The sequence below is a fragment of the Nyctereutes procyonoides genome, unplaced genomic scaffold (assembly GCF_905146905.1).
Source record: "Nyctereutes procyonoides isolate TBG_1078 unplaced genomic scaffold, NYPRO_anot_genome, whole genome shotgun sequence".
Classification (NCBI taxonomy): Eukaryota; Metazoa; Chordata; class Mammalia; order Carnivora; family Canidae; genus Nyctereutes; species Nyctereutes procyonoides.
The window spans coordinates 6,411,703-6,428,545 of record NW_026575142.1 but is presented as its reverse complement, the minus strand read 5'-3'; the positions used below and the strand labels follow the sequence as shown (position 1 = coordinate 6,428,545).

Here is a 16,843-nt window from a genome sequence, read left to right as displayed (position 1 = left end):
TGTCCTGAGTGAGAGGAGAAACATGATGATTTCTGAGCAGTACAGCAACATAAGCCTGGATGCTAAATGGATCACTCAAGCTGCCATGCAGAAGGCAGATGCTGGAAGTACAAGGACAGATGAAGTAAGAACAGCTGCGATGTTCCAGGTGGGATTGAGTAAGGTGGAAAGTAGAAGAAAAGCTAGATTCCAGGTATATTTTGAAGGGAGAGCTCACAAGATTTGTTTACTCTTTAGATGTGTCATGTGAAAGAGAATAGTCAAAGAGATCAAATTGTGGCTGGATAAGGGGTAAGTGAAAACACAAGAAGGGTTAAGAACTAATGAAAAAGTGGTACATGTAATCGATTAATTGTGATCTGGAGGGGGTGAAAATTTTTAGGTTTTGAGAGAGTAGATCAAATAAGTTAGATAGACAGAAGCCAATAGTCAGGAGCCCCAGGAAGGGCAGGATGCTTGAAAGGGAAATTGTGTTATTGGTAATAAGGATAATAAAAAACCTGATGAGGTGGCTACCTGGGTGGCTCAGCAGTTGAGTGTCTGCCTTTGGCTTGGGTCGTGATCCCGGGGTGCTGGGATCGAGCGCCGCATCAGGCTCCCTGCAGGAAGCCTGCTTCTCCCTCTGTGTCTCTCATGAATAAATAATCTTTAAAAAAATAAAAATAAAACCTGATGAACTGCATATGCATCAGAATCATCTGAAGGGCTTCTTGAAACACAGGTTTCTGCATCCCAGTCCCAGGAATTTGGGGGGCTGAAAATTCATTTATAACAAATTTCCAGGTGATGCTGCTGCTGTTGGTCCAGAGATCACACTTTGAGAACCACTGCTCTAAAAGTATGACTATGGGAGGGGAATGAAGTGCAGGATCAAGATTTTTACAGGAGAAGAAGCTAAAAACTAAAAGAACATCTACAGAAACATATAGAATTATGGCAGCAGTAGTGTTGTAGAGAATGACAGTGAGACAGATACTAACATCTTCACAGAGCATGAAGAATGAACCATAGTCTGCACAGAACCACAATGAGCAGCACTAAGCCAGTGGTGTCTAGGGACTGAGCTGTAAAAATGAGGATTTTTTAAGAGAGGAGAGAAAATGGTCTCAAAAGAGCAGTGAGATGAAAGAAAGATATCAAGACAGTGACCCCACCTCCAGGACCAATGGTCTGAAACGGATGACAGAGAAAAGACCCACCACTTGGGGCCTTTGGGGGAAGCTCAAAACTTTGTGGAGAGCTGGGTCTCTCCATTGAAGCAAGGAGGTCAAGAAAATCTCCAGGAAAGTAGTTGAAACTACAGACTTTGCTAATGGCAGACCATTGATTCCACAGGGTAGGATAAAATCGTGTCTGGAGTTAAGGACAGGGGGATGGTGTCGAGCTAGAGGGCAACCAGAGAGAGCCTTAGAGGAATGGCAGCCCAGCCGATGAAGGGCCCTAGGCAGTAACATGGGCCGAAAGAAGCACTGCTCGCAGCAGGTGGGGTTGGAAAGGGGGGCCTATGAGTGGGGGCCTGCCCAAGACCCAAGCACACAGGGCTCTAGGAACTTCCCCTCCAGCCAGTCCCCAAGCTGGGGGTGGAGCAATGTTGCCCCGAGCTGGAGAGTTCCAAAGCCCCTGTCCCTCTGGGTAGACCAGCCAGCGCCAGAATCTAAACCTAAGTCGGCCGGAGGCACTGGGTTATTCTCTTCACCAAGTGATCTCAGGCCAAACGTTCTATATTTGAGAATCACATGCTCCGTCGTCTTCTGTACAGACTGACACATTGTCGTGGGTCAAAATTCAAAATCTCTGTCTTCGGCTCATTCCTTGATATCCAGTTTCCCTCCTAGGGGACAACCACTGGCATCACTTTAAGAATTCTTCCAGAAATGTTCTATGCATATATAAAAATGCATGTATATGTTCTGTAGCTTTTTACATGGAAGGCAGTTTCCCTACCCATTATTCTGCGTCTTGCTTTTTTTTTTTTCCTTTTACTGTTTTTGGAGAAGATTTCATATCACTTTAGTAGAGTGTGATTATTACTTTATTCAAAGTGGACTAGTATTTTGCATGGATGAACTTCAACGTAAGTAACCAGTCCCCTGCAAATGTCTATTTAGGTTGTTTCCAGTCTTCCTTAACTGCAATGAATGTCATTTTGCATCTACTTGCATATCACTGCAGGATAAACTTCTAGAATTATTGAATCAAGGGGTATGTACCCTTGAGAGTTTATCCTATTCCCCCATTACTTGATTTTGAAACAGTTTAGGGTTGTGACCCCTAAAAAGTGGATTCTGGAGTCAAAGTAATTGATCTTAAGTCTTGGCTCTTTCACTTACCAGCGGTGTGACTTTGGGTTATTTGTCCAATTTCTCTGTTTTTCAATTTCCTCATCTGGTAATATGAGGATAATAAGAGTACTTCCTACAAAAGGTAATTGTGATGATTAAGCCAGCAAATGCAAGTGCTTGGAAAGTGCCACAGCACACAGTCAGCATTCAATTTGTTTATTATTATTGCTAACTATTTACGTTCCACCAGAAACAAAATAACCTGTTTTCTTATACCCTTAAAAACACAAATGTTTTCAGACTTTCTGATCTTTGACAATGTGAGAAAAGAAATATTGTATCTCATGCTAATTTCAATTTACATTTCTCCTTTTATGAGAAAGGCTAAGACACTTTGAAATGTTTAAGAGACTTATTTTTCTATGAACTGTCAGCTTGTAGAATTAATTCTTTCCTTATAAAACTATAATTTATTTTTTTTGTACTTCCCCTTGTATAACTGTTTTTTAATGGAAAGTGTTACACAATTGAGGGTGTTATTCTTAGGACCAAGATTATTCTTAATAAAAATCGCCACACTTTTGGAAAGAGAAAAAAAAAAAAGAAAAAAATCGACCTTTTAAATAAGGCTAAGCCTTATTCAAATAGCCTATTGAAAACCTTATTAGTAACCTATTGAAATATGAAAATTAATCTTTTTATTGTAATTATATTATACATTATAAATTATAATAATATATATTATTATAACTACATAACTATGAATTACAAATACTTTTCTGTGTCATCTGCTTTTAATTTTTATTTATGTCATTTTCTCTAAGATCTTTTTGATTTTTTTCTGAGAGTTTTAATTTTCCGCACCGATATATTTACTTTTTTTTAAAGGTTTCTGGGTTTTATTTTTAATAGTTTCCTTTTGTGACCAAAAAAACCACTATATTTTTCTAATAGCTTTATGGTCTCTATTTCATATTTTTATTTAAGCATACCTAAAATTTCTTTTAATAGAAGTATAAAATTGGAATTTGACTTCACTCTTTTGATGACTGTCCATCTGTCCCAACATCGTTCACTGGGTAATCTTTCTCTTATAGATTTCAAATATCACCTTTAGATACATTAAATTTCTGAATGTGTTTGGATTTCTTCTAAACCATTTAGCCTGAGGTCTACTGATCAATTCATATGTCAGTGCCATATTTAGAATTTAATGAGAATACCTCAAATTTCTCCATGTAGGCTTTAAAATGAGATAATATTTTTATAATGTTGACATCATGTCCATGTTTTTTTTATTATTAAGCATTGCTTGGCATTCATTCACAAGTAGACCCATCTATAATTTTCCTTTTTTGGATTTGCTTCATCAGATGTTGATACCAATTTCACACAAGCTCTATAAATATAATCTGAGAGTTTTCCTTTTTTTCTATGCTCTCCAATGGCTTAAAGAGTATCAAAGTTTCCTGCTCCTTAATGGTATGGTAGAGATTTCTGTGAAAATATCAGAATCAATGTTTTTGTTTTTTATTTTTTAAGAGTACCAAAAAAGTTGTTGCCTTGGTGGTAGTTTGTTTAGACTTTCTAGGTCTTCTAGAGTCAGTTTGGCCATTTTTATTTTCCTAGACAATGGACTCATTTGCTTCATCCTTCTCCTAGGAGGCAGTCCAGGTTCCCTGCTGCATTTAGACACTGTCCTCTTATGAGGAGTAGTAGCAACTGATAATTAGAACTGATCACCTTTGCCAGCAGAGCAACTTCTTTTTTTTTTTTTTTTTTTCCCATTTGTTGGTTCAGTCGTATGGTTCAGTAACGTAGCCAGGTAATTCTCAATGTCCAATTCAACTGAACCACTGTCATATTCCCATGTGAAAGTATCCTTCTCTCATATAACATTTCTAAATCAGCTGAGTTCAGAGTTATAGGGGCAGGAAACAAAAATTTTTTGAGTGGGTCATTGGAGGTGATGCTAAGAAATAACACATATCTTCACTACTTGGTTCATAGACCCATGTATTCTGTTTATAGAACTAAAAACTACTTGAATTTCATGAAATTTTGTCTCCTGGGTGGAATACAACGTAATACAACAGGAAACACGGTAAGACTAGCAAACCTGTCAGCCAACTGCTTCACTTCTTTTGATATAAATGAGTCCCTTGATCAAAAGTAGTACAGAATGTCAATTCACTGAACAAGGTATTTAGGAAGGTTACAGATGGTAGTGCTGTCAGAAACATGGTGGACAGGAAATTCAAATCCATATCTAACGCAAACATTCAGAGCAATGAGGCCTAACTACTAACTTTCCACAATAGATGGACTCCAATGTGATCAACCTGTCACCAATTGGTTGACCAGTCACTCTAAGATACAGAGCCATACCCAGGCTCAAGGCCTGTTTGCAGGCAGAGTATTCAGCAATAATACGAGTCACGTCAGTCTCGGGGAGCAGAAGTTCTTATTGTTAAAACCATGTATTTGGGCAGCCCTGGTGGCCCAGCGGTTTAGCGCCGCCTTCAGCCCAGGGCCTGATCCTGGAGACGCAGGATCCAGTCCCGCGTCAGGCTCCCTGCATGGAGCCTGCTTCTCCCTCTGCCTGTGTCTCTGCCTCTCCCTCTGTCTCTGTGTCTCTCATGAATGGATAAATAAAATCTTTAATTAATTAATTAATTAAAACCATGTATTTCCCCCATCTCTGCATGAAGGCCACTTTGTGCTCATTGTGCAAGCCCTAGGGTTGCTTTTATTATTTTTTTAAAGGATTTTATTTATTTGAGAGAGAGAAAGCATGAGCATGAGCAGGGAGCCTGATGCAGGGCTTGATCCCTCCCAGGACCCTGAGATCATGACCTGAGTTGAAGGCAGACACATAACCAACTAAGCCTGCCCCCCGCCCCAGGGTTGCTTTTTAAAGATGCTGACTGACACCTGTAGAATAGAGTACCTCGCCTACCAAATTAGATCTTCTTGAAATAAATGCTCTTTGGTGAGCATTTATAAAAAACACAAATCTCATATTCTGTTCTTATTCTATGAAGACCAATTATATCCTTATATCTCATCTGTCCTTGTCATCAACCTTGTAATTTTTTTTTTCCAAGTTCCTATTTGGCAGGCTCTTACCAGGCTCTTAACCACGGTCCAGGCTTAATATGCACCTAACTCTCTAGACTTCACTCCTTAATCATTAGTATCAACTGTCTGAAATTCTGTCCACCACAAGGATTTTCCTTACTTATCTTTCAGTAACACTTGGATGGGTCTGTAATGTGTCAGTAGCTCGTTTCCATCGTAACATGAAGAATCCATTTACTTCCCTTAGTTTACTGGCCATAGAAATTGTCTCATGATGCTACATATGAAGGGGGAGGGAGGGAGGGAGGGAAGGAAGGAGGGAAGGAGGGAGGAAGGGAAGGAAGGAAGGAAGGAAAGAAAGGAGGGAAGGAGGGAACGCAGCCACAGTTGTAGGCCACCAGTATATCTGATTTAATAGACCCTTCTCCTCTAATCCTTTCATCATATTACCTGCACATTACAGCCTTTTATTTAAAATAGAGTATGTTATGTTTTATACAGCTGAACTCTAATTAATACATATGTCTAATAGACATCTCAAAGTTAACATCTTCAAATTTGAAATTGAATTCCCCTACCAAATGGGGTCTATCTAACCATAGTCTTTCCTATTTCACTAAATAAGAACTTCCTTTTTTCCATCTGCTCCAGTTAGAAAATTTTCAGAGTAAATTGGTAATTAAAAATAACTAATTAGGGCAGCCCGGGTGGCTCAGTGGTTTAGCACTGCTTTCCACCCAGGGCCTGATCCTGGAGATCCGGGATCGAGTCCCACGTCAGGCTCCCTCCATGGAGCCTGCTTCTCCCTCTGCCTGTGTCTCTGCCTCTCTCTGTGTGTCTCTCATGAATAAATAAAATCTTTAAAGAAAAAAAGATTTAAAAAAAACTAATTATACATTTGTCCTGCCTCTTTAGTAAGTACTATGTTTATGGGTAACGAATAGTACCAAGAGAAGAAAAAACATCCTTTTTTATAAAATAATAGCACTAATTTAGAGAGAATGATTAAATACAAAAATCTCCATGATCTCCCTTACTTAGATAATAGATGTTAAAGCCATTAAGTATTTATTGAGAATTAAATGCTCTCCCTGGCCCCTGAATACCAGTCAACAATTATATACTAGTTTCAAATAGAAATATTACAATGGAGGGGCACTTGGGTGATTCAGTCCGTTAAGTGTCCAACTCTTGGATTCAGCTCAGGTCATGATCTCAGGGTCGTGACACTGAACTCTGCATCAGGCTCTGCACCGAACATGGGGCCTGCTTACAATTCTCTCTCTCTCCCTCTGCCTCTAACCCTCCATTCCCTGCTCTCATGCTGTCCCCTTGCTCTCTTTTGCTCTTAAAAAAAAAAGTTACAATGAAGATATCAAGCTGTCACCTCTTTGACTTAGAGATCAATCTTAGCCTTGGGGAATCTATCTTATCCACCCTAATCATGGGATAGCCAGACATTACATACCACCTGAGATAATGCAATATGAAGTACTCAGTACCACTTATGAAGTATTCTTGCTCAATATGAACCTAATTAAGCCTTTAGATTAGAAATCTAGTTTATGGGTAATAAAGGGAATAGAAGAACAAGTTAAACGATACCACCAAGAAGCAATCAGACAGCGGTGCAACAGTACTGCTCAAAGTGGTCTTCAGAATGACAACCTAGCAGCACTTAGAGCTTCAGTAGAAAGGCCCACACCAGACCCACTGAATCAGAATTTCTGGGAATGGGGACCAGGAATCTATATTTAAATAGGCTTTCTCAGTGTTCCTTATGCACAGTAAAATATCTACAGGATAACCTCATCTTTTCCATAAATCAATGTCAGAACTTTTTAAATGAGGAGTGTTCTAGTGTTCAGTGTTCTAGTTTAAATATACTTAATTTGGCGAGTGATCCTTGATTGGACACTAGTTGGTACAAATCAGCTATAAAAGTCACTTTAGAAAACATGGGGAAGGGGATCCCTGGGTGGCTCAGCAGTTTAGCATTTGCCTTTGGCCCAGGGCACAATCCTTGAGTCCCTGGATTGAGTCCCACATCGGGCTCCCTGCATGCAGCCTGCTTCTCCCTCTGCCTGTGTCTCTGCCTCTCTCTATCTGTGTCTATCATGAATAAATAAATAAATAAATCTAAAGAAAAGAAAAGAAAGAAAACAAAAATGGGGAAGGGCAGCCCGGGTGTCTCAGTGGTTTAGCACAGCCTTAAGCCCAGGACGTGATCCTGGAATCCTGGAATTGAGTCCCACATCGGGCTCCCTGCAGGGAGCCTGCTTCTCCCTCTGCCTCCCTCCCTCTCTCTCTCTCTCTCTCTCTCTCATGAATAAATAAAATATTTAAAAAAAGAAAGAAATAAAACATGGGGAAAAGTTCAGTATGGACCAGGTATTCAATGATAATAAACAACTATGCTCACTCATTTGATAGGATAATGATACTTTGTTATTTGTAAAATATCTTTTTGTACAGTCATGTACTGAAGCTTTCTAGGAGAAATGTCATGATGTATACAGTTTAAAACAGACAGAATAAAATGTTAAAACATATGGAAAAAATGTTAAGAACTATAGAATCTGCGTGATGGAAAAATAGGCGTCCATTATGTTTTTATATGTTCTACATTATTTGACATTTTCTCTAATAGGATAAGAAAATCTTGCTAGAATCATTGACTTTTTCTCTCTTAATACCTCCCATATCCACTAAGTCAATAAATCCAGACAGCTCTATCTCCAAAAACAAATCTAAGTCTAATCGCTGCCCACTACCTGTCTTGCTCCCTATTTAAGTCACTACCTTTTGCCTGGATTATACCAGTTTCCACTTAACTGGTTTGCTGTCTCTGTCCTTTCCCCCACTCTGAATGTGCTATCTACTTAAGAGCCAGAATATTCACTTTAAAAGTTTATCATTAAAAAAAAGTTTATCATGTCACTCCTTTGCTTAAAACTCCCAAATGGCCCCCCATTTTTTCAAAAGCAAAAAACCATGCAAAACTTGCAAGAACCCAGCTGCCTCTGTGACCTCATTTCCCACCACTTCACTCTCTGCCAACTCTCTGCACCTGACTTTATTGCTCAACCTTTTACACATACTGTTCTGTTTGGACCCTTTTCCCCTCATATATCCTTACGGCTCCCTTTCCCATTACTTTCAACTGTTTTCTAAAACTAGACGTGGCACTAGTTAGTTTTGAAAAGCAGCCTCAACTGTCTTATCCGAGGCTTGGACTCAGAGTGCCATTCTTGCCATCAGGGTACTCGTGCTTCATCATCTCACAAGAGAAAGAAAAATGCAGAGAAGTAACTGGTCAAAGGGATGGCACCAGTGAGTGATGATGAAGCCAAGACAAAATTCACCAGTTAAGATTGAGAAATGATAAAAGTCTCTTCCATAAAAACAACCATAACAATAATAAAAAGCATTTGAAGACTTTGAAAACTATGTTAGGAAGGTGCAAAACAGGAATTCAAAGTTGAAGAAATTTAATTATCTTATTGAAAAAAACAGTTAAATAAAAAGGAGAGTTTAATTTTTTTCCATGACAAAATAAGACATGTGCATTCTAGCCCTCTTGATAAAACAAGAATCTGTAGTACACTGTAAAGATTTACATAAAATCACTAGCTACAAAGAACTCTGGAAAACATTTTAAGAATGCAACACAAAGCATCAGGCAGTTATGACCTTACTCTTCTCTCAATTATGACAAACTGTTTAATATGAAAGCTATATTCAAATACATAAACCCTCTGAACACCTTGGGGAAAAAAAAATCTCATTGTGGTAAGTCATTTATTCATAATTTCACAATAGAATAAGCATCCCCCAAATAAATAACCCAAGATTAAAATATAGGTGTGATTTAATATTAATATGCAACTGACTTGGTTTGCGATCCTCCTGTAACCTCTCAATTCATACTCTAGAGTATAGACCTTTTTAGCGCCAGTTTGCAATGAAGCAGCAATGTAAAACAGAATGGCCAACTGTTCCTCTGTTAGTAACAAATGTGCTAATATGTACTAGTTTAAACTTGATCTATCAGTGAGTCAATGAACCATGAAGGGTGGGGGTTAATCAGGGTGTTCTCCAAACAAAGGCTCATGAGAGCAGCGGGGACGCCACTCCCAGACTCACATCTGTGCTGTTTTGAGTGCAGCATGATGGAAATGGCATGGTGTTCATCAAAGTTAAGAGCCCAGAACCTTGTTATATAGTATTGGGTATACTCACAACCATTTCATACAAAAAAAGCAACCAAATTGTTGCAAAAATAAAACCCACACACAGGAAATAAAGGCCTCAATTAACCACAATTCTCAGGAGCTATTAATATTAAACTGTGCCCAGTTAATATGTAACAGTGACGGTAAAGCCTTTCACACACAAGATAGGACAACTTCCTAGCAGAGTGCAGAAATAGATAGTTTATATTAGGAGATTTCTATTAAAATTCATTAATTTCACCTCACTATTAGCACAAGTTTATTGATGCACATCTTTACACACACACATGAAAATAATTCCAATGCTATTGTCTACTTATAGAAACCCAGTAACTTCTCAACTCACACGTAGGCTGCCAATGTGAGTATCTCTATTTCCAACAGTCAAGACTAGAGACAGAGCAAGAGTGAACAGAAAAAGCAAAGAAAGAGGAAAAGAAATTTCAACCAATCATATCACCCATTTATTTTCACCAGATCGTTATTATCCTCATAAAACGAGCTATTATTCATTTTGAAAGATGCTGTAGAGTAGACCTATTTCACTATGTCACTTTCCCCAGTTAAAAATCAAAATAAAAAAAAATCCAGAGAGGTCTAGTCCGAGATGGAGAACACCCCGAACTCACTGCCTCCATAGACACCCCAAATCTACACCTGTTTGTAGATCAATTCCTCCCCTGAAGAAGAATGAAGGCCTATCCGAACAGCTTCTGTGCAACAGGAGAATGATAGGAGAGACGATGAAACAGTAACGAAAATAACTCCCACCCCTGACATGATCTATAGGGGAAAGGAATAGGACTGAGAGCAGATTCCTCTTCTCTGGAGCACAGAAAGGAAGAGAAAAAAAAAAAAGCTACGGCTTAAAAAAAAAAAAAAACTGGCATATAAAAGATTCAGCCAAATGGCAAGAGAGCTGTGGGAACTCACTCTGGGTTGGAGGGGCTGGTGAGCACCGTGGCTTACACTCCTTCGCCGCCTTGATAGCACCGACAGGAGCAGGGTCCTGACACCCTAGCTGGTGAGCTGCCTCAGCAGGCACTGGGCCCCTAGCCCACACCAACCCCAGGTGCCCTGGGGCACAGACAAAAAAAAAAAAGCCACTGTTCAAAAGAGCAACTTGAATATAAAGAAACTAGCCCTAGAACCGTGCCATATGACGAGGAGTCCTGGAACTTTCTGGGCTGAAGGAGCCAGTGAGCACCATGGGTTACCTTGGCAATGTGGATGGGATCTGAGCACTCTAGCCAGCTTACCACCAAAGCGAGCCCTTGGCTTCCTAGCCCCTGCCAGCCCCAGCCATCCCACCAAGGCAGCTCCAGGGTGCTACACACTGGGACACCCCTAGTCAGTGCTCACTCTAGCTCCAGGCAACACACAGAGGTGACATAGATACAAAGCACCCGGTACACTCCAGGCCCATACCACTCTGGCTTCAGACAGCATGCTGGGGTATCTCCTGGCACAGGGTGCTCCAAGACGTCCTAGCTGACACCAGCTTCAATTCTAGCAGCCCAGCCAGAGTGTCCCTGCACAGAGCACCTTGGGAAACTCCAGCTTGTGCCCACCTCATTCCAGCTGCCCTACCAGGGCACCTCCTGTGCAGACACCTCAGGTCACCCTAGCTTTCACCCACTTTAGTTTCAGCTGTCCTGCCAGGGCACCCTTGCTGTGGAAAGCCCCATAATCACACAAGTCCATGTCCTCTTTAGCTACCACTGTCCTACCAGAGTGCCCCTTGAGTGCTGGGGACCCCCCTGTCCCATGCCTCAAACCTTGGCTCCAGTCACCCCACCAGGGTGCACTATGCATAACAGCCTCTCAGAACACCCTTATACCTACTTCAGCTTCAGCTGTCTAGGCAAGGTACCTTCTGCACATAGAGCCCTGGGACCCCCAGCTGGTACCCACTTCCACTTCAGCCATCTTTCCAGGGCACCCCGTGTGTGGAGAGACCAGTGACCACACCAGCTTTTGCCCACTACAGCTTCAGCTGACCTGGTAGGGTGCCCTCTGTGTAGAGCCCTGGGACCCTTCCCCATGGCATGCGTACACCTCAGCTTTAGCTGTCCTGCCAGACTGCCAACTGCAAGAGTCTTGGGACACGCCCCCACCCAGCTTCCACACACTTCACCTTTAGCTGTCCTGCCAGGGTGACCTACAGACAGAGAGCCTCAGGACCACCTCAGCCTATATCCACTTCAGCTCTGGCAATCCCACCAGGGTAGTCCCAGCACAGAATGTCCCATAACCCTTAGCCCACACCAGCTACAGCTACCGCCAGCCAGCAAAAGTCACCAGGCACACACTGCCTAGACAGTGGATGACCATACAGACACCATCCCTTCAAGTTTAGAAGTTTCTAATTCATAGAAAGAAACAAAGTCAAGCAGAAGGGGGAGACAGAAGAATATGCTCCAAATGAAAGAATAAGACAAAACCTCAGAGAAAGAACTAAATGAAACAGATAAGCAATGTGCCTGATGAAGAGTTTGAAGTAATGATCATAAAGATAGATGCTCATTGGACTAGAGAGAAGAATGGAAGAATTCAATGAGAATTTCAACAAAGAAAAAAATTAAAAATGATCAGACCAGAAGAGTAACTGAAATAAAAAATCACTAGAGGGAATCAACAGTAGATTAGTAGATGCAGAAGAATGGATCAGCAATCTGGAAGATAGGGTAATGAAAGCACCCAAGTTGAACAGCAAAAATAAAAAAGAATTTTAAAAAATGAGGATAAGTGTGGGGATCTCTTGGACAACATCAAGCAAACACTTGCATTATAGAAACCCCAGAAAAGGAAGAGAGAAAAAGGAGCTGAAAACTTATTTGAAGAAATGGTAGCTGAAAAACTTCCCTAACCTTGGGAAGGATACAGACGTCCAGGTTCAGGAAGCAAAGAAAATTCCAAATAAGATGAACCCAACGAGATCCATACCACACCACATAATAATTAAAATATCAAAGGTTAAAAATAAGGAGTAAATTATGGCCAAAAAGTGGAGAAAAAGGAACTCTCATGCACTGTTGGTGGGAATGCAAACTGGTGCAGCCACTATGGAAAAATAAAGAATCTTTAAAAGCAAAAGACAAGCAAAAAGTTACAAGGAAAATCCCATATGGCTTTCAGCTGATTTTTACAGGAAAAACTTTCAAGTGGTACAATTTATTCAAAGTGCTAAAAGGAAAAAACCCTACAACCAACAATACTTTACCCAGCAAAATTATTATTCAAAATTGAAGGAGGGATAAAGAGCTTCCCAAACAACAAAAAAAGTGAAGGCCATCACTAAACTGGCCTTACAAGAAACGTTAAAGGGACTTAAGTAGGAAAGAAGAGGCCATAATTAGACTGAGAAAATTATGAATAAAAAATGTAAAATATGACAACATATATGTAAAATGTAGGGGGGAGTAAAAATGAAGTTTTTTTGGAATGTGCTCAAAATACACTGTCCTTTAAAATCAAGACTGTAAAAAGAGACAAGGGAATAGGGAATTACAAAATGATGAAGGGATCAATTTAACAAGAGGATATAACAATTGTAACTAATCATTCAACATTGAGAACACCTAAATACATAAAGTAGGGGTACCTGGGTAGCTCAGTCAGTTAAGCACCTGCCTTCAGCTCAGGTCAAGATCCCAGGGTCCAGGGACTGAGTCCCATATCAGGCTCAGTAGGGAAGCCTGCTTCTCCTTCTCCCTCTGCTCATGTACTCTTACTCACTCTCTCTCTCTCTCTCTCTCTCTCTCTCTCTCTCTCTCTCGCTTGCTCACTTACTCAGTCTCTCAAATAAATAGAATATTTTTTAAATATATAAAGCAAATATTAACAAAGGGAGAAATTGATGGGAATACAATAATACTAGGGGACTTTAATACCCCATTTACATCATTGGATGGATCTTCCATACAGAAAATCAGTAAAGAAACAGTGGCTTTGAATGACACATTAGACCTGGTGGACCTAACAGATATATGTGTAGAATATTCCATCCAAAAACAGCCAAATACACTTTCTTTTCAAGTGCACATGGCACATTTTCAGGATATATCACATGTTGGGTCACAAAACAATTCTCAATAAATTTAAGAAGGCTGAAATCCTATAATGCATATTTGCAGCCACAAGATTATGAAACTAAAAATTAATCACAAGAAAAAAAACCCACACACAAATTCATGAAGGCTAAATGATATTTAACTAAGCCAATGGGTCAAATAAAGGAATAAAAAAAATACATGGAGACAAATGAAAATGATAACAGTGGTCCAAAATCTTTGGGATGCAGAGAAAGCAGTTCTAAGTGGAAAATATACAGTGATACAGACATGCCTCAAGAAACAAGGAAAATATCAAATAAATAGCTTTATAATTAAAGAAACTAGAGAAAGAACAAAGTCCAAGGTTAGTAGAAGGGAGGAAATAAAGATCAGAGCAGAAATAGACCAAAGAAAAGGGGAAAAAAGGGGGGGGGGACCAAGGTCCTAGATCAACCAAGGTGAAAATCTGAACAGATCAATTACTATAAATAAAATTGAATTGGTAATAAAAAAAACTGACAAATCAAAGTCCAGGACAACATGAATCCACAGGTGAATTCTACCAAACGTTTAAAAAATTATACCTATCCTCAAACTACCCCAAAAAAGAAGAAAAAGAGGGGGAAATGAAAGCTTCCAAATACTTTCTATGAGGTCAGCATTACCCAGATACCAAAACCAGGTAGACATGACAAAAAAAAAAAAAAAAAGAAAACTACACGCCAACATCCCTGATGAACATAGATGAAAAATCCGCAACAAAATATCAGAAAACTCCATTTAACAATAGATTAAAAAAGGATCGTTCACCATGAGCAAGTTGGGATTTATTCCAGGAATGCAAGGATAGTATAGTATTTGTAAATCAATCAACATGATACACCATATTAACAAAACAAAGGATAAAAGTCAAATGGTTAGGAATGCCTGGGTGGCTCAGAGGTTGAGTGCCTGCCTTTGGCCCAGGGCATGGTCCTGGAGTCCCGCGATCGAGTTCTATGTCGGGCTCCCTGCATGGAGCCTGCTTCTCCCTCTGCCTGTGTCTCTGCCCCTCTCTCTCCCTGTGACTCTCATGAATAAATAAATAAAATCTTTAAAAAAATCAAATGGTTATTTTAATAGATGCAGAAAATGCATCTGACAAAATTCAACATCTGTTCATGATTTTAAAAAAAGAAAGAAGGGATCCCTGGGTGGCACAGCGGTTTGGCGCCTGCCTTTGGCTCAGGGCGCGATCCTGGAGACCCGGGATCGAATCCCATATCAGGCTCCCGGTGCATGGAGCCTGCTTCTCCCTCTGCCTATGTCTCTGCCTCTCTCTCTCTGTGTGTGTGTGACTATCATAAATAAATAAATTAAAAAAAAATTTAAAAAAAAATAAAAAAAGAAAGAAAACCTGCCAACACAGTGAGTCTATACAGAATATATCTCAATATAAAAGGCTGTGAGTGAAAAACCCATAACTAATATCATATCTAGTGGTAAAAATAGAGCATCTCCTCTAAGATCAGGAACAAGACAAGGATGTCTGCTCTTGCCACTTTTATTCAACAGGGTACTCAAATCCTAGCCACAGCAATTAGACAAGAAATTTTAAAAATCCATATTAATAAGAAGTTAAATTGTCACTATTTTTACATGACAAGATACTATTCCAAGATAATTCCAAAGACTTCTGAAAAGTATTAGAATAAATGAATTCAGTAAAGTTGCAAGATACAAAATTAATACCCAGCAATCAACTGCTTTTCTATACACTAATAACAAAGTAGCAGAAAGAGAAATTAAGAAAACAATTCCATTTATAATTGTACCAAAAAGATTAAGAAATAAACTTAACCAAGGAAGTAAAAGACCTGTATTCTGAAAATAATAGAACAGTGTTGAAACAAACTGAAGATAACACAAACTGAAGATAACACATGCTCATAAATTTGAAGAATAATGTTAAATATTGTTAAACCCAAAGCCATCTACAGATTCAATGCAATCCCTATCAAAATACCAACAGCATTTTTCACAGAACTAAAATACTATAATTTATATGGAACCACAGTAAGTCCCAAATTGCCAAAGCAATCTTGAAATAGAACAAAGCCAGACATAATATAACACCAAATGTCAAGATACACTACAAAGCTGTAGTAATCAAAACAGTATGGCATTGGCACAAAATAGACATAAATCAATAGAACAGAGTAGAGAGTCCAGAAATAAACCCATGATTGTATGGTCAATCAGTCTATGACAAAAATGGCAAGAATATACAATGGAAAAAAGACCACATCTTCAATAAACAATTCTGGGAAACTGAACAGTTACATGCTGAAGAATGAAACTGAACTACTTTTTTCACAACATACACAAAAATAAACTCAAAATGAATTAAAGACCTGAAATCATAAAACTTCTAGAAGAAAAGAGAGGCAATAATTTCTTTGACATAGGCTGCACCAACATTTTTCTAGATATGTCCCCTGAGGCAAGAAAAACAAAAGCAAAAATAAACTATTAGAACTATATCAAAATGGAGGTTTTTTCACAGTGAAGGAAACCATGAACAAAATAAAAAGTCTACTAAAGGGAAGAAAATATTTGCAAATGCTGTATCTGATAAGGTGTTAATATCCAAAATATATAAATATATAAAGAGCTTATACAGCTCAATAAAAAAACTAAACAAATAAAAAAATAAAGCCCAACAATCCAGTTAAAAAATGGGCAGAGGACTTGAATAGACATTTTTTCAAAGAAGACATACAGACGACCAACAGACACATGAAAAGATGCTCAACGTTACTAATCAACAGGTACATTAAATAAAAACCACAAGAGAAAGATATCACTTTACACATATCAGAATGACCAGAATCAGAAAGACAAGAATGAGGATATGGAGTAAAAGGAGCCCTCATGCACTATTGGTAAGAATGCAAATCGGCACAGTCATTGTGGAAAACAGTATGGAGATTCCTCTAAAAGGTAAAAAACAGAAATACAATATCCAGTAACTCCACTACTGGGTATTGACCCAAAGAAAACACAGAGGCACCTTTATGTTTCCTGCACCATTATTTACAATAGCCAAGATATGAAAGCAATTCAAGCTTTTTCAATGGCCGGATAAAGAAGATGATACACACACATATACGCACATACAATTCTTACTTATTCACAGAAAAAAGATGAG

General features: G+C 39.1%; 1 protein-coding gene across 3 annotated transcripts in view; it reads right to left on the bottom strand.

Annotated features, from left to right (window-relative positions):
* Positions 1–16,843, bottom strand: part of CERKL (ceramide kinase like) — a 106,937-nt gene that overhangs the window by 34,850 nt on the left and 55,244 nt on the right. The gene's annotated exons all lie outside the window — the stretch shown is intronic.